The sequence below is a fragment of the Danio rerio genome, chromosome 14, assembly GCF_052040795.2.
Source record: "Danio rerio strain M-AB ecotype USA chromosome 14, GRCz13ab, whole genome shotgun sequence".
Classification (NCBI taxonomy): Eukaryota; Metazoa; Chordata; class Actinopteri; order Cypriniformes; family Danionidae; genus Danio; species Danio rerio.
Window position 1 is genome coordinate 27,262,185 of NC_141034.1, and position 16,493 is coordinate 27,278,677.

The 16,493-nt window shown below is 36.3% G+C and overlaps 2 protein-coding genes across 13 annotated transcripts in view; both read left to right on the top strand.

Moving 5' to 3' along the window:
* atp7a (ATPase copper transporting alpha) overlaps positions 1–16,493 on the top strand; it is an 813,718-nt gene that overhangs the window by 743,163 nt on the left and 54,062 nt on the right. The gene's annotated exons all lie outside the window — the stretch shown is intronic.
* Positions 1–16,493, top strand: part of enox2 (ecto-NOX disulfide-thiol exchanger 2) — a 403,572-nt gene that overhangs the window by 62,389 nt on the left and 324,690 nt on the right. For 4 of the 11 annotated variants that reach the window (XR_015507402.1, XR_015507399.1, XM_087281444.1 and 1 more), the window contains exon 2: positions 6,598–6,718. The exons of the other annotated variants lie outside the window; for them this stretch is intronic. The gene's annotated coding sequence lies outside the window, so the exon portion shown is untranslated. The remainder of the gene's footprint in view (positions 1–6,597; positions 6,719–16,493) is intronic. 11 annotated transcript variants of the gene reach the window in all.

Genomic DNA, 16,493 nt, shown 5'->3' on the forward strand with positions numbered 1-16,493 from the left:
GAGTGGTGTTTTGGATTTACTTAATGGATTTGTGTATTTTTGAATCATGTTTTGAATTTACTAATTGGATTTGTGCATTTTTGACAAATTGGATTTTGTAAATGTGACTTGTGTTGTGGATGTACGAATTATATTTTGTAAATGTGTTATATTGGAGTCTTATCTGGCTCCATAATGATATGCTCTGATAATACTTGCTAAGGAGGTTATTGTTCTAGCAGTATTTAACATGCAAAAAGCTTAAGATTTCCAACAAATGTACATTTTTAGTTGTGTTATTTTTACGCCTTAGACAACCAGGCCGTCTGGCAATATTTGACAATATTTGAGGAGGAAAAAAGGGAATTAAGTGACTTTGACTACAAACTTATTAACCCTCCTATGAAATTTAATTAATTAAAAGATTTCTATAGCCAGTCTAAAAACAATAATCAAAATCTTGACGTTGACCTATAATATTGTATATGTATATATATATATATATATATATATATATATATATATATATATATATATATATATATATATATATATATATATATATATATATATATATATATATATATGAAAAACATTTTTTTTTCAACCAAACTAAAAGAAAATGAAGATTTCTTGAGAAAAATATTAGGAAATACTGTGAGAATTTCTTTAATCCATTAAATGGGTTATATACACAGCTAGTGTTTCTTCCCATACTGAACACTTCTTGTAAATGGTTAATGTGACCTTTTTCAGTTTTTTAAGGTTCCATTTTTATAATCAGCTAAATAGACTCTGGCGTTCATTTAGTTGTTCAAGCCTAAAATGAGATGAAAAGCCGTTTGCCTGCATGCGCCCGTCAGGCTTAGCTAGCGCAGAAGCTTCACTGAATATACCGGGGTAAAATAAATGTTTCTGTTTTAAAGACATGTCATGGAAAAAAGTTATTTAATGCAGTGCTTCTTGTACATTCTGAGACCCACTTTATATCATATATCAATCAGGCAGTGAAGATCGTTGAGTTTTTTTTTTTTTTTCCAAAAAAACAGACCTTAAACACTGCAATGCTGTAACTGCATACAGTTCACCAAAAGCGCTTGACCCAGGTTACTGAAAAATGTAAAGTCCTTCTGCATACCATATACCATAACTTGAGTTATATAAGAATATAAGTTTCACATGAGAGGTAATTATTTTACCTTCAACAGTGCATGTTATAACTGTAAAGCAGAATAGGGTGTTGATCAGGAGTAAAAGAAATCAATCACCTATAATTTCAGTGCATAAAGTAGTCTATTCATAAAGCATTTTTAATTGATCTGGTACTTTTAATGTGACGCTTTTTTTATTCCCTTGTCAGAGAAGTGGACTAAAGAGACATTTAAATAAAAGGTAATGCCTCCTTTGTCATATTGTGATTGGAATCATCAGAGTGACGAAAAATTAATCTTAATACCAGATGTGAACAGGATTTTTATAGGAGTATCTTGGGGATGTGGCATTATTGGAGAGATTTGAAGCAACTGCATGGTACTATTGTGACCAAATGACACCAAAATCTCTTTGGACTGTTTCCAGCACCTTGTTGAATCCAGACAAAAGAAATTAAGGGAGTTCTAAATAAAAAAAGGGCTCCAACTCCGTACTAGCAGGGTGCACCTAACAAAGTGGCTGGTTATAAAAAAAAAAGCCAATTTACTTGCGGACAGGATATGCATCATGTTTAAAGTTTACTCTGTGAACACATTTTCAAAGCATGCCCAAGCTGTTTCTGTGACCTTCCTAAAGTTAGGCAGCTTGTAGCACCTGCTGTCTGGCTTCTGATTCCACAGGGAACGTCCGCACAGTTGGAGGGATATAAATTGCCATGCAGGTTATTGTTCTAGCGGTATTTAACCTGCAAAAAGCTTCAGATTTCAGGCAAACTTACATCTTTTAGAAATGTTATTGTTACGCCCGAGACACCGAGGCCATCGGGGAATATTTGATTTCATTTATTGCACCGCTATTTCAGGTAATAATTTCAGTGTTCACCGTTGCCATGGCACCACGCGTGGAACGGGGGCATCGTGAATGCACATCGTGAACGTTTCCCTTTTACTGGGGCGAAAGCCATAATTCATGTTTTTCACAGAGAGAAGGAGCAAAGCGAATAATAAACGGAAGAAGCGAGCAATGTAATTTCCCTCTGCCCCTCATCTGGCCAGCAGAGGTTTAGATGGAGCGACTAACAGGTTGAAGCCTAACCTCAATGTCAGCAGCCTTCGTCGGTCATTTACATTCGTAGGCACGTCACCCAGGATGAAGTTAATGACCTTAGGAGCTGCAATCAGCCTTGATGATGGTGCCTTACAATATGAAGGAATTGGTATTCATTGTGTCCGCTGAAAACAATGAATTATTAATGCCGAGATTCAAGCAAACGCTCGTCTCTCTGAAGACACAGGAAGGACGGCTATGGGGTAAACGGTGGAGAAAGAACAAAATACAGAGGTGGCAGGAAACCGGTCAGGGGTGAGAATTTAAACATGCCTGGAATTTGTCTCTGAATTAGACCACCTACATACTAAGCATTCATTTGTCACTGCCTATAGTAGCAATCGTAATCTAGAGGTTTAGTACCATTTTGAGTGATTAATTATTTATTTATTTTCTGACACTATTAAAGTTCAGGATTTGAAGATGTACTTGATTGATTTACTCAATGCTGAACTTTATTGTGTGCGCTTTTAAAGTTTGTTTTCTTGTCCAGTTTGGATTTAGATGTATTTATTGTCTTTGTTGCTATTAAATTGTTGCCAGGGTTCCCAAGCTGCCAAAATCTGTAGATGAGCCATCTGAGACAGCTGTGAATGATTTCTCCATGTCCACACATTTTCCTATCCAACATGTGTCCACGGCTGTTAAATAAAGCACCTTTGGCCTTCTGCCTGGGTATTCACTTCATATCCAGAGGAAGCTGGACATTTTTAGTGCCATCTCTCCATATCTAAAGATAATTATTACAAAATTTGTGCCCACACTAGCAGACGATATACTTGTTTAATCATTATTTATTATTAAATATTATGTATAATTAATATTTTTTATCATTAATATTAATTATTATTGTTATTATTATTATTATTATTATTATTATTATTATTATTATTATTATTATTACTACTACTACTACTGGTATTAGTACAATTACTTGTAGTAGTAGTAGTAGTAGTAGTAGTAGTAGTAGTAGTAGTAATAATAATAATATAATAATGATAATACTACTACTAATAATAACAATAATAATAAATTATTAAATAAATAAATTGTTAAATAAATAAATATTGGCTAAAATTAATACTAATAATTAATTTTAATAGTGGTAATAAGCTATATGTCCTCAAATATATGCTGCTTAAGTGAAGATTTTCTTGACGCTCTCAAATAAATGCTGCTGAAGCGCAATTTAGTGTGTTTATATAACATGTTTCAGCATTTATTAGATTTGGAATATTTATGAATGTCTCCAATAGATCTACAGAGCGGCATTAATGTGTCCTGAAGTAAATTAAAGTGGCTATAAACTCCAGCAATATAAAGGCATTGTATGCAGAGCCATAGACCTTTATCTTTAAAGTATAATTATGAAAGCTGTGTTCATCTTAACTGAAAGCTACTCCGTTTTTGCTGGATTCACACATCAGACACCTGCAGTCAGTCAGCATGTAAGCCTAAAGGTTAAACAAATAACGCACAGCACTACTGCGATTACAGAAAAGTTTACGCTGTTTTAATTCACTTACCTTTTAATGCGTTTTGGTGTGATTATAACCCGCTACTAAAAACAACAACGACTGAATGATTTGAAGGAGAAGCTGTAATGTATCCGTGGCAGGATGAATTTTGGTGTGGCGCCCGCCATGGGAGAATGAATGTAACGGAAACCATGGGTAGAAGTATTTAATCCAGTATTTAATTTAGATTTCTAAATAAAATTTCTCATAACTGCTGATTTAATTGTATTTTTTATTCGTTTAATAAATTGCAATAAATAGTATTTTATTGTCAACAGTTTATTAGTTATCTGCCAAACCAAATAATTGCCTGATTATTGTTCTCAGCTAGTCTCTACATTTCCAGTTTCTCCATGTTGTTGTTGTTGTTGTGGTTTTTTTCAATCCTGTCTTGTCGAACAGATGCTCGGGCAAGTTTGGTTGCCCAGGAGATAATTGATTTGCTAGATCCTCACCATCAGGTGCTAATGTTTCCTAAAATACCTTTTATAAAGCCGTTTCTTATGTGGCGGTTCCTTTAGATGAAGCATGTCAAAGCACAAGCACTATCACTCAGGAAGTCAGATGTCACTGACATGTGTAGAGTCCCACAGGGCTGGAGACTGGATTCAATTGACCACAGTTCAAAGGAAGATAAAGGCTAATACAGAAGCTACTCACCGTCCAAAGTGGTAGTGCTGGTGCTTTTTAGCACTGTTGTATTGTAGTTGAATTAAGATGAAACTTCGTAAACCTTTTTAGATTCAACTGACAAAATCAGATATGAGATATGGCATCTTAACAACTGCAGATCTTACTGTTGCTCTTTTCTAAGAGTGGTTTATGTAAAAAAATAATTTATATTTAATATAATAATTGTGTATACTGATCAGCCAAGATTTTACCACTGACAAAGTAAATAACTTGACTATGTCATTACAACGGTATAAAATATCAGACATCTAGTGAACAGGAAATTCATGTGTTGGAAGAAGCAAAAATATCTTATGGACAAGATCCAAAGAGTGATGGCTAGATCATGTTTCTGTTGTACCGTGGTTAGTACCAACCAAAAGTGGTGTATGTGTAACTCCTCTCTTTCTAATTGCCTTTCTCCAAGAAGGATTCAAACTGATATTTCTGGCATGAGAAGTGTGGGTCTGATTCCGGGCTTTTTTGTCCAAAAAAAATAGTGTATGGTGTTATTTTACATAATACAATTGTCCAAATTATATTACTGTGCATTCACACAAAAAGCAGCGAGAGCATCAAAGTAGCCGGAAGTCATTCATTTTCAATGGGAGCTGACATTGATACGCGTCGAACAGCGGTGCATGTTCCCTCGTGTGGGTGTCGAGGAGGGTTGAAATAATTTGGTAATGAGTTATGATGTAGTTCTGTGTCAACCAGAGTCCTGTGAACTTCTGACCAAAGTTTGTTGCAAAGGATTTGATTACTCTCCGGATTTATAATTATTTACAATGTTTTCTTACAGGGGCATACATAAAAAAAAAGTTCGGTAACGCACACTTATGATTATATACTGCTTTACTCTCCTCAATATCTCCTAAATATCTTTGGTTAGGGTTGGGTACTGAAACCTATGTTCCAGAATGTACTGCACAAACTCAGAAAACCAATTTCAGTGCCTCATTCTGATGCCACATAAATGCCTGAGCTGTCGGAAGTCACAAACATGGGAAACATGCTGTTTTTTTAAAGATTTATTTTTTCTAGGATAAGAACGTTACTGGGCAGGAAGTGAAATTAAGTGAGAGTCAATGTAAGAGAGAGGGGATTGATTTTGGTAAAGGTTTGAGAGTCGGGGCTCAAACTTGGGCCAACTGAAGTGCATTCCCAGTACATGTCAGAGCGCTGACCATGAGGCTATCAGCACAAACATATATACAGTTAAAGTCAACATTATTATCCCTCCTGTGATTTATTTATTTATTTATTTTTTATTTATTTTTAGTTGAATTTTTAAAAAATATTTCCTAAATGATGTTTAACAATGCAAGTTGTTTTTCACAGTATTTCCTAGAATATTTTTTTTTCTTTTAAAGAAAGTCTTTTTTAGTTTTATTTTAGCCAGAAAAAAAGCTGTTTTTAATTTAAGAACCATTTTAAGGTTAATATTATTAACCCCCCTAAGAAATCATTGTTATACATTGACTTGTCTAATTACCCTAACTTGCCTAATTAACCTAATTATGCCTTTAGATTTCACTTTAATCTGAATACTAATATCTTGAAAAATATCTAGAGAAATATTATGTACTGTCATCATGACAGATATTAGAAATCAATTATAAGAAAATAGAAATTATTATCCATTAAACATTAAACTTTCCATTAACCAGAAATTAGGGGAAAATATACAGTTTACAGGGTAAATGCACAATATTCAGGGGGGCTAATAATCTTCAACTGTAATGTTTTTCATACCTTTAGGTGCACTATTAAAAAATTACCTATTTGGTACAGTTTTCGTTAAAAGAAAATAAAATATTTCCAACCTTGCTCTTGATTGTCTTACTCTTAAACCTGCATTGAGATATAAGTAGCCATTGAGAGCGAGCCGACTATCAAATTAATCAACTAATCAAATTGAATGTATATGCTTTAATAGCATGAAAGCCACAAATATGTCAAGACAGTGGACTGTTTTCATGGAGGTATAGTAAGAGCTACATTAATGGCATTTTCTAAGCCAAATTTTTAGCCCATATTCTTTCTTTTTTTTTTTTTTGTGCTACAAAGTAGAACCGCACTAGGAAAGAGTGGAAAGCAGACACTAACAAGGACATTAAAGACTGCATCTTTTTCTGTGAATGATGTTTATTCTAAATCCTATTGGCAGACCTATTGGCAGTATTGGCGGATGGATGGATGGATGGATGGATGGATGGATGCATGCATGGATGGATGGATGCATGGATGGATGCATGGATGGATAGATGAATGGATACATGGATGGATAGGTAAACTGACCTCTAAAATTATACCACTTTTTTATTTGGAGACCCTGAAGATGCAGTGAGTTTGCATTTGTACATGATGTTTGACAATAGCTTTTTCCCAAACATATCAGTGAAACACTGGCGAATGACTAATTAGATTAATGATGTGTTTATGTCCAAATAGTCTTCAAAGGCACAAGTAATTTAAGAGATATATAATATAATATAAGAAAAAAACCCACACTGACTTCTTGTTCTGTAGCAATTTTCTGTTTTTATATTTGATGATATATTATATATATATTAGTAATATATTAGTATTACGTTTCCAGTTCCTCCATATTAGTTTTCTAATCCTGTCTTGTCGAACAGATGCTCGGGCAAGTTTGGTTGCCCAGGAGATAATTGATTTGCTAGGTCTTCACCATAAGGTGCTAATGTTTCCTAAAATGGCTTTTATAAGGTTGTTACTTATGTGGCGGTGCCTTTTTTCTTATATTTGGTGCCAGTTTATCAGGAAGTGACTGTCATTTTTTTGACTCATTGGATGAAAACAGTGGAAATGTTTTATGCAACATTTTAATTTTGTGCATTCATTTAATTTGCATCTTTGGATGGAAAAGCTTGATGATTCAGTCCTCATCGTTGCTGTTTCAGTCACATAACGTATACATCATCCTTCTACTGTATTTCCATCACAAGGAAGCCTGGAAAGCTCAAACACACTGCAAGTTAAGAAAACACATGCCATCAGAAAAACACCAACAAACTTTTTTGCTTCAAATCAAGATCACGATATTCTCACAATCTTGTTGATGTAAAATAATGCCTAATGAGTAGGCTATTATTATTGCTATTTCTTAAACGTGGTAAAACAACAATAATATTATTAGGCCTTTGTGTACTGTAGGTCTACCAATGGTTAAAATGCTAAATTTTGTATAGACTTGCGATGGTGGAATTGATTGAACTTTAAATATGTTCTGACTGTTAATTTACAGTAAGTGATGACACCAAAATACTACCAAAAACTATTCATAATTCTGATGTTGGATTTTAATGTTTAAGACATATGCCTGTAAACAGACAGTGCCTCAGCTCATGTTTAATTTCGTGGCTGCGAATACATTGTTGCATTAAGACAGAAATGAATGACGTATATAAAATGTATATAAAAAAAAAATGTGATGACAATGTGCAACTGCCTTTACGCTTCTCTTCTGACCTTGAAATATAATTGGCTGAATCATAAAAAATCTGAATTAAGATTGTGTGTAGGGTCAAATCGAGATCGCAATCTTTTTTCGATTAGTCATGCAGCCCTACAGGGGATCCCAATAACTGCTAGTGATGGTGCAAATGTAACCAAGAAATGGTCCAGGAAATTAGCTCTTTGGGTGAGCCAATGCGCTCACCACACACTAGCCACAGTATAGGTGGAGAGGAGAGATGATGTTTGAGCCAATTTAGTTGATGGGGATGATTGGGAAGCCATGACCTGTAAGAGCTAGTGGAATTTGGCCAGGATATACAGGGTTAACACCCCTGCTCTTTACAAGAAGTCTCATGGGATTTTTAATGACCACATAGAGTCAGGACCTCAGTTAAACGTCTCATCCGAAAGACGGCACACACTGACATTATAGTGTCTCCTTTACTTTACTGGGGCATTAGGACTCACGCAGACCACAGGTTGAGCTTCCCCTGCTCGCCTCACTAACACTACTTCCAACAGCAACCTTGCCTTTAGGCTGTTGCACCTTTTTTTGTGTGTTGTCAATATGCTTGTTTATGTAGTTCCTATTGATTTGTGTTCAATGTTTTTATGTTTATAACCAACTCAGAGGATATTGGGGGTCATGAGTCACATGAATTTTTATTTTGGGGGGGGTCACAGGCTGAAAAGTTAGGGAACCCCTGGTCTAAGCAAGTAAGTAGGATGATCTTAATGGTGTTTCTTTATTTGTACAAAATACTACCACTACGTTCCCTGCTCTGGCTCACTATTTTTCATGAAAGCTTGTGTCTTGGGATTCAAATGAAAGTTTGTTTGAAACATACCTCCTCCTACCTAAAGATAATTGCAGACCATGTATATCCCCTTTGGCAGAAGTGTGGTAGCAGTGGTCTCTCTCAAGAAATGCTCTATCACACTTTAAAAAATGTTCCGGATTGTTTTGAGGAACATGACAAAGAGTTCCAGGCCGCTGCACCATTGTTGTTTTGGCAGCTCTCCAGTTTGATAGCAACTGTTAAAGATTAATGTCAGTTTGTATGTACAGAATGGTTACTTGTTTAGCAGTGGTTTTCAGATGTTCCAGCAACTTTTGGAAAATGCCTGACAAACATGAGTGTGGATGGAGAGTCTTTTGTGGATTTGTGTAAATGTAGCCCTGGGCAGGCTGATTTGAAATTGTGACTCATCAATGTGTATAATTGTGTAAAATATATACAATTCTTTGTTCTATTGGTCATTGCTCCCTCCTAATTGCTATTCCAACCCTGATTCACTTCAACATGTTCTAATATCCTAATTAGTTTTATTTAGCTTCGCTCCCATTACATTCATACCATTATCTTTTATGAGTGCTCTGTCTCAAGCGTCATTTTACTGCAGGCAGAATATCTCCCTCTTCACCATTGCGCTTTATTTTCATGTGGCGCTTCATTTGTGTTTTGTAGTCACGTTAAATGGCTAATATTTGCTCTTTTAATAGAAACACAAAGCAAAACCCATTTAACAGCACAAATGGTGCTGATTTTATGGTTGTTGGCTGGACCTTGGATGCACAACGAACATTTCAGCCTCCTGAAGATTTGTATGTTTGTTTGGTTTGCTGGCTCATATTCATTGTCTTTAACTGCTTGTGTTTTTATTGACAACTGTTTATATGGATGGTTGTATTTTTAGTTTAGTATCTAATAAACACATGATACATAACCTGGCTGCTGGTCTCAACATGGCCACCAGCCCAGCAAGGTTCAAGCTGCATTATCAGTCCACATTCATGGTGACGTATGAATGTATAAATTAAAAAGCAGGCAGTAGTTTTGCTGTGATGTGATGAGGGGTATTTGGAATATCCTTCAAACGATAAATGGGACATCCTACAGAAAATCACATGGACTTGACCGTCACACCAAAGTGAACACCACTAGTTCATATCAGCTGCTCCATTTAGACATGACTTTTCCAGGCTACTTATATGAGTGACACTTTCGACATTATTCGTGTTGAGTGTGTCACTTCAATTATATCGTTATAAATGACATTCAAGTATAAAGTGTACACTTTGTTCTGTTGAAAAAAGAAATTGTTTAACCCACCAGTCTCACCATGCCTGCATACTTTGAGGCAGCCTTCATGGTTGAAGTGAAATACTCTGTTTTCTGCTAAAACAACCTAAACTGTAATTGAGTAAACTGGCAGTGTGAGGGTTACAGAAACAGAAACATTATATAACATATTATGGTATTGGTATGCTTCAGAAAATCTATCTATCTATCTATCTATCTATCTATCTATCTATCTATCTATCTATCTATCTATCTATCTATCTATCTATCTATCTATCTATCTATCTATCTATCTGTCTATCTGTCTATCTGTCTGTCTGTCTGTCTGTCTGTCTGTCTGTCTGTCTGTCTGCCTGCCTGCCTGCCTGCCTGCCTGCCTGCCTGCCTGCCTGCCTGCCTGCCTACAGTACCTACCTACCTACCTACCTACCTACCTACCTACCTACCTATCTATCATTGTCTGTCCGTCCGTCCGTGCGTCGGTATCTCTATCTCTCTTTCAATTCAGTTGAATTTAATAATTGCTTTATTGGTATGACCAATGTTATAAATGTATTGCCAAAGCATTTATAAAGTTTACATAATAACAACATACACATATAATGATAAAACAAAGTAAACACAGTAAATGGTAGTAGTAGTAATACTTCTCCCTCTTTTTGTGACAGGCGTTAATTTATTGCCGCTTAAACGGATACAATCTGATTTTCCCCCAATAAATATTGAAGCTGTCTTTTATTGAATCGAGGGTAAATGCTCCTAAGTTTGTGGTAGAGTGTTAATCTGATGTGCTGATAGTTTGTGTAGCGGGTGAGAAAGTGCTCCTTTATCTCCATCTCTGCCTGGGCACAGTTTGGGCAGATGTGGATGATGTCTCTACAGTTTGGCAGTTTTGTTTGTATCAGCCTGTCTCTACAATCATACAGTACATACATGTGCGTGCACAAACACATACACTCACTGGCCACTTTACTGTATAGTTTACTAGTACCAGTTTGGACCCCCTTTTGCTATAAAAACCGCCTTAATCCATCGCGGCATGTATTCAACAAGGCACTGGAAGTATTCTTCGAAGATTATTATTGAAATGATAGCATCACGCAGTTGCTGATGATTTGTCGGCTGCACATCCATGATGCAAATCTCCCATTCCACCACATCCCAAAGGTGCTCTATTGGTTGAGTACAGTGAACTCATTGTCATGTTCAAGAAACCAGTCTGAGATGATTCACGCTTTATGAAATGGCATGTTATCCTGCTGGAAGTAGCCATCAGAGAATGGGTACACTGTGGTCATAAAGGGATGGACATGGTCGCCAACAACACTCAGGTAGGCTGTAGCGTTGACATGATGCTCAATTGGTACTAATGGGCTCAAAGTGTGCCAAGAAAATGTCCCCCACACCATTACACCACCACCACCACCAGCCTGAACTGTTGATACAAGGCAGGATGGATCCATGCTTTCAAGTTGATGACGCCAAATTCTGACCCTACCATCTAAATGTCACATCAGAAATCAAGACTCATCAGACCAAGCAACATTTTTCCAATCTTTAATTGCCTAATTTTGATGAGCCTGTGCGAATTCTAGCCTCAGTTTCGTGTTCTTACCTGACAGGATTGGCACCCGGTGTGGTGTTCTGCAGCTGTAGCCCATCCGTTTCAAGGTTGGACATTTTGTGCATTCAGAGATGCTCTTCTGCATACCTCGGTTGTAATGAGTGGTTATTTGAGTTACTGTTGCCTTTCTATCAGCTGCGCCCAAAGAACTGCCTCTCACTGGATATTTTCTCTTTTTCAGACCATTCTCTGTACACTATAGAAATGGTTGTGTATTAAAATTCCAGAAGATCAGCAGTTTCTGAAATACTTAGATCAGCCCGTCTGGCACAACCATGCCACGTTCAAAGTTACTTAAATCCCCTTTTTTTCCCCCCATTGTGATGCTATGTTTGATCCACAGCAAATTAGAACATGTCTACATGACTAAATGCATTGACTTGCTGCCATGTGATAAGCTGATTAGAAATTTGCATTAGCAAGCAATTGGACAGTGTACCTGAAAAACGTGGCAAGTGAGTGTATGTGTATACATTAAGTAAATCAACATGTTTGTTTTTTATTTGTTTAAAATATTTTCATAGTGCTTCATTTAAATTGATTTAATTAAATTGTGAAATGTGCTGCTTTATTTATTCTTCAATAATTAAATAATTATGTAATTAAATGTACACTTTGTATATTTATATGTAAACTATAGTACTGACAATCAAAGTATGTAAATATTAGCTCTGAACCGTATGCGTGTGCCGCTCAGTGCTGTGATATTGAGATCTGGACAGTCTCTAGAGATGTCTTCCCTTCCACACAATTGGAGAGCACATTGCAGGTGATAATCGGCGCTCCAAACAATATTCTGATACGCCGCATGCCCTTTCTGTCACGCTGCTGTGTTGTTTCTATGACAGTGACATATGAGGATAATAACTGCAGATAAAAAGGCCATTTTGGAGGCACTTCCACATCAGAGGCCAAGCCGCGGGTTGTTTCCTATGGTAACAAATGCAGTGGAGAACCGAGCACCAATTCTGTTAAAATAATGCTCATCATTATAATGATTTGCTCCAGAGGCAAAACATTTTTGTCAGTGTGCTATCATTCACAAATGTTTTTGTTTAATTTTTTTTAAACAATGCAATATAAAGAATTGCATCTCATATACTTAACTACCTTGTTAGGTTTGAATAGAGCCATTTTCTTCAGAACATTAAACATTATATTGTTGAATGTTTTTTTATGATTTCAGCTGTTGATTTGCTGTTCTTCACGGGTGGCGATTTTTAGCTCTGGATCTTGAGGTTGTTTTGAGCTGTGCTGCTTGTCGTGCTGGAGATGAATGGTGTTAGATGGGCTGATTTGTAATCTCCTCATCTCCTGATGGCGGTTGGTTGACGTTGTCTGATAAGACCGTGTTCATCAGAGAAGGTCTACATCTGTGTCACGCTGATGCTACACCTTAAAGCCAGTCTCAGGAGCAAATGCGATGATCAGAATCATGCTATAAATTCTGTCTGTGTGATAGTGTCGCATAAAAAAATCAGTTTTGAAGAGTGTCTTGGCTAGTGATGGATCAAAATGTAGCCTGTCAATTTATTCGTTTATTTTTGGCGGAAGGTTTTGAAGAACTGTAACCAGTTCTTCAATTTTATTGTTTTCAATTAACTTTAATTTTAATTTAATAATGTATATGCTGCTGTATTTCTGATGTGTGAGTTAAAAAATAATTGTTGTGTCTGTCATCCTTTATGAAGCTGTGCTTTGTTAGTTTTGATATGAAACGTTTTAGCTTCCAAATTGTGTTGATTTTATCACAAATATCAATTAAATGGCACCTATGATTAAAAAAAAAAAAAAAAAAAACGGTTGTAAGCTGTTTAGACAAAACTGTGTGTCATATTGGGGTGATATAAACCCAAGTCTCCTTTTAGAAATTTCCTAACATTAAAACAGGATGCAAATCCCAGTGATTTTTAGGCCCAATGCAAAGTGACGTTCGAGTATGGTTTTCCCCGCCCACCGATTAATTGACAGGCCCCATGTTTCTTTAATAATATGTATAAATGTGTTTTTTTTTTCCTAAGAAACTGAGATTTAAAAATCTTTTTCAACTCTTTGTGATTTGAAGTTTAAAACATATTTAAAGCACAGTATGTTTGTAAAGAGAGTAAAATTGTCATGTAATTCTTAATCGCTATAATCACCAAAGCCACACGCTAATATTGGCCTGTTTCCTTTGAGTGGTACGGTTTGGCTCGGCTCGGTATGTTTTTACGGCCGTTTCCACTGTCAAAAGGTACCTAAAAGCGAACCGTACCATACCAATTTTTGGGCACCCTTTGCAAAGAGTACGTAGCACAGCAAAAGGGTACCAAAAGGTGCAGTTAGATGCGAAGTTGAACGCTATTGGTTTACAGAGAAGTGTTACTTGTGCAAACACAAGCAGAAGAATGAAAACATTTTTAAATGCACTGCTGAGACATTACACCGTAATACTATATGAATATAATAAATAGCCATGGTTGACCCGAGCTCAGACAAACAATGTCATCGTCTTGATGGACAGCCAACAAAGCCAAGAAGAACAAAAACTGCTGTGTCCTGTTTTTGTTTTACAAGACCATCTAAAAGTGCAAGCTGTTTCACTTTCTCGAGGCAACTTGCGATCACTCGCTGTGTATCTATATTTGAAATATCAACTTCTTCAGCTAATGATAATAACGTGCTCATGATTATTGAAGTATTTCTGACATCCAATCCTTTCAGTAATGGACAAACTGGAGAGTGAAGCACAAAAAAAACAAAAACAAAGGAGATGCCAGCAAAAATGAAGGAGCGAATGAATCGTTCAGAAACTTAAAACCTGAATTTTAATAAGGACTAAATGTATGCTGTGTGTAGTTTTTCTGTAATTGATATATCGAAGACTGTAAGGGGCTGTATGTGTTCATATATGTTGCATTTGTTTATTTATTTTATATAATTGCAGAGATTACAATAGGTTATTTTACATTGATCTACAGTTATAACCAAATAAATAAATAAAATAAAACTTACTCTTACCCCAAAACTAACCATATTGTACAGTAAGTACATGCAGTTAAATAATAATACTTTGTACTTGTAGTATATAGTTACACTGTAACAAGTACACAGTATAATTACTTAATGTCCTTTTGGCATGTCCATCCTAAATGGTCAAAATTTAAATTTTGGTGCACCACTCTTCAAAATTTCAAAATTGGGCGTCATGGTGGCACAGTGGGTTGCACGATCGCCTCACAGCAAGAAGGTCGCTGGTTCGAGCACCAGCTGGATCAGTTGGCATTTCTGTATGGAGTTCTCCCCATGTTTGTGTGGGTTTCCTCCTGGTGCTCCAGTTTCCCCCACAGTCCAAAGACATGCACTATAGGTGAATTGAATAAACTAAATTGGCCATAGTGTATGTGTGTGAATGCAAGAGTGTATGGGTGTTTTCCAGTGTTGGTTTGTGGCTGGAAGGGCATCCACTGCATAGAACACCTGCTGGATAAGTTGGTGGTTTGTTCCGAAAAGAAAATAAATGACTTTTCAAAACAGCTGTTTTCATTTACTTTAACATTCATCCATTTTGTAGACACTTTTATCCAAGCTTACATTGCGTCCGACATATTCAACTTTTATCATAGCGTGTATTGGAATTCATGAGAATGGTCTTGCCAGTGCCACACAATTTTTGAGCTACAGGAATATTTTCTGTATAAATGTTTAAACTGGCTTTCAATCTGCTGACATGATAACAACAGCTTCATAAAGACGGAATAAAATGCACAAGTCTTCTGAAGCCAAACAATAGCTTTGTACAAGGAACAGAGAAATTTAAGTCATCATTGATATTAGTCCATCTACCATTGCCATCAAATCTGAAAGAGAATATCGTTTATGAAAGCCATCAAGAACATAGCATCCAAGTCATACAGACTAGTGAAACAGGATTGGAATGCCATGATGGTGAGAAAATAATGACATACTTTTGATTCTTAGGTGAAGCAGTCCTTATAAACAATCCTAGGATTCCATTGTAAACAGTGTAGACATGCTCACTAATTTTAGCCCGCAGTTCTTTTTGATCCTTTTAGATGCTTGCAATTTGAAAGCCACTTAATTCATTCTCGTACCATTGTAAGCCGACGCCATAAAACACAAATGCAAGCAGCACTTAGGAGACATTACATCCAGCCACACTTTCCTGAAATGAATGCTTCAGAATGGCTAAAAGCTTTTCTTTCTTCACATTACGGAAGAAAAAAAACATTGAAAAAAGTTCTAGTCTTACAGTAAAAGCATCAAATGTTGGTTCTGTTCGGTCCTGAAGACCAAGCAGGCATTTGAGGTTTGGTCTTTCTGCAAGAATTGGTACAACTGGCCCATCTCAGTCCATGAATGCGCAGTAGGATAATTTGCCTTCTCTTTTGAGCACAATAAATTGTCTGCGACAACCAAGCCAGGATTTTAATTGGAAAGAGAGAAAGAACATTTAACAGACTTGGCCCAAAGTTGAACTTCTCAGCATTTTGTCTTTTGGCAATGCAAATAAGGTACTTTCAGCAGCAGAAGATGGGAACTGTCACATTTTCTGACGCTGCAACGTTTAAAAGATATACTTTCATCTCTGTACTTCATGTGCATTGTGTTGAACATTATATTTAGAAATGTTCACTTATCAGGCCCCATTCTCACTGACAGACTATCACTCACAATCTGATCTCAATGAGCTGCAGTGCTGGTAAAAAGAAGACATCAATCTACTTAAACAACTTTTCTTTACTGCTAAAAATGGAGGGAGAAGGTTTGTTTAGCAGTAGCAGTGCATTATGCGTCATGTCTTGAATTAAAATGTGGACGGTTCTGTCTTTTTAATTATTTGTTGGCTGAGACAAATCATATAAAAACACTCTT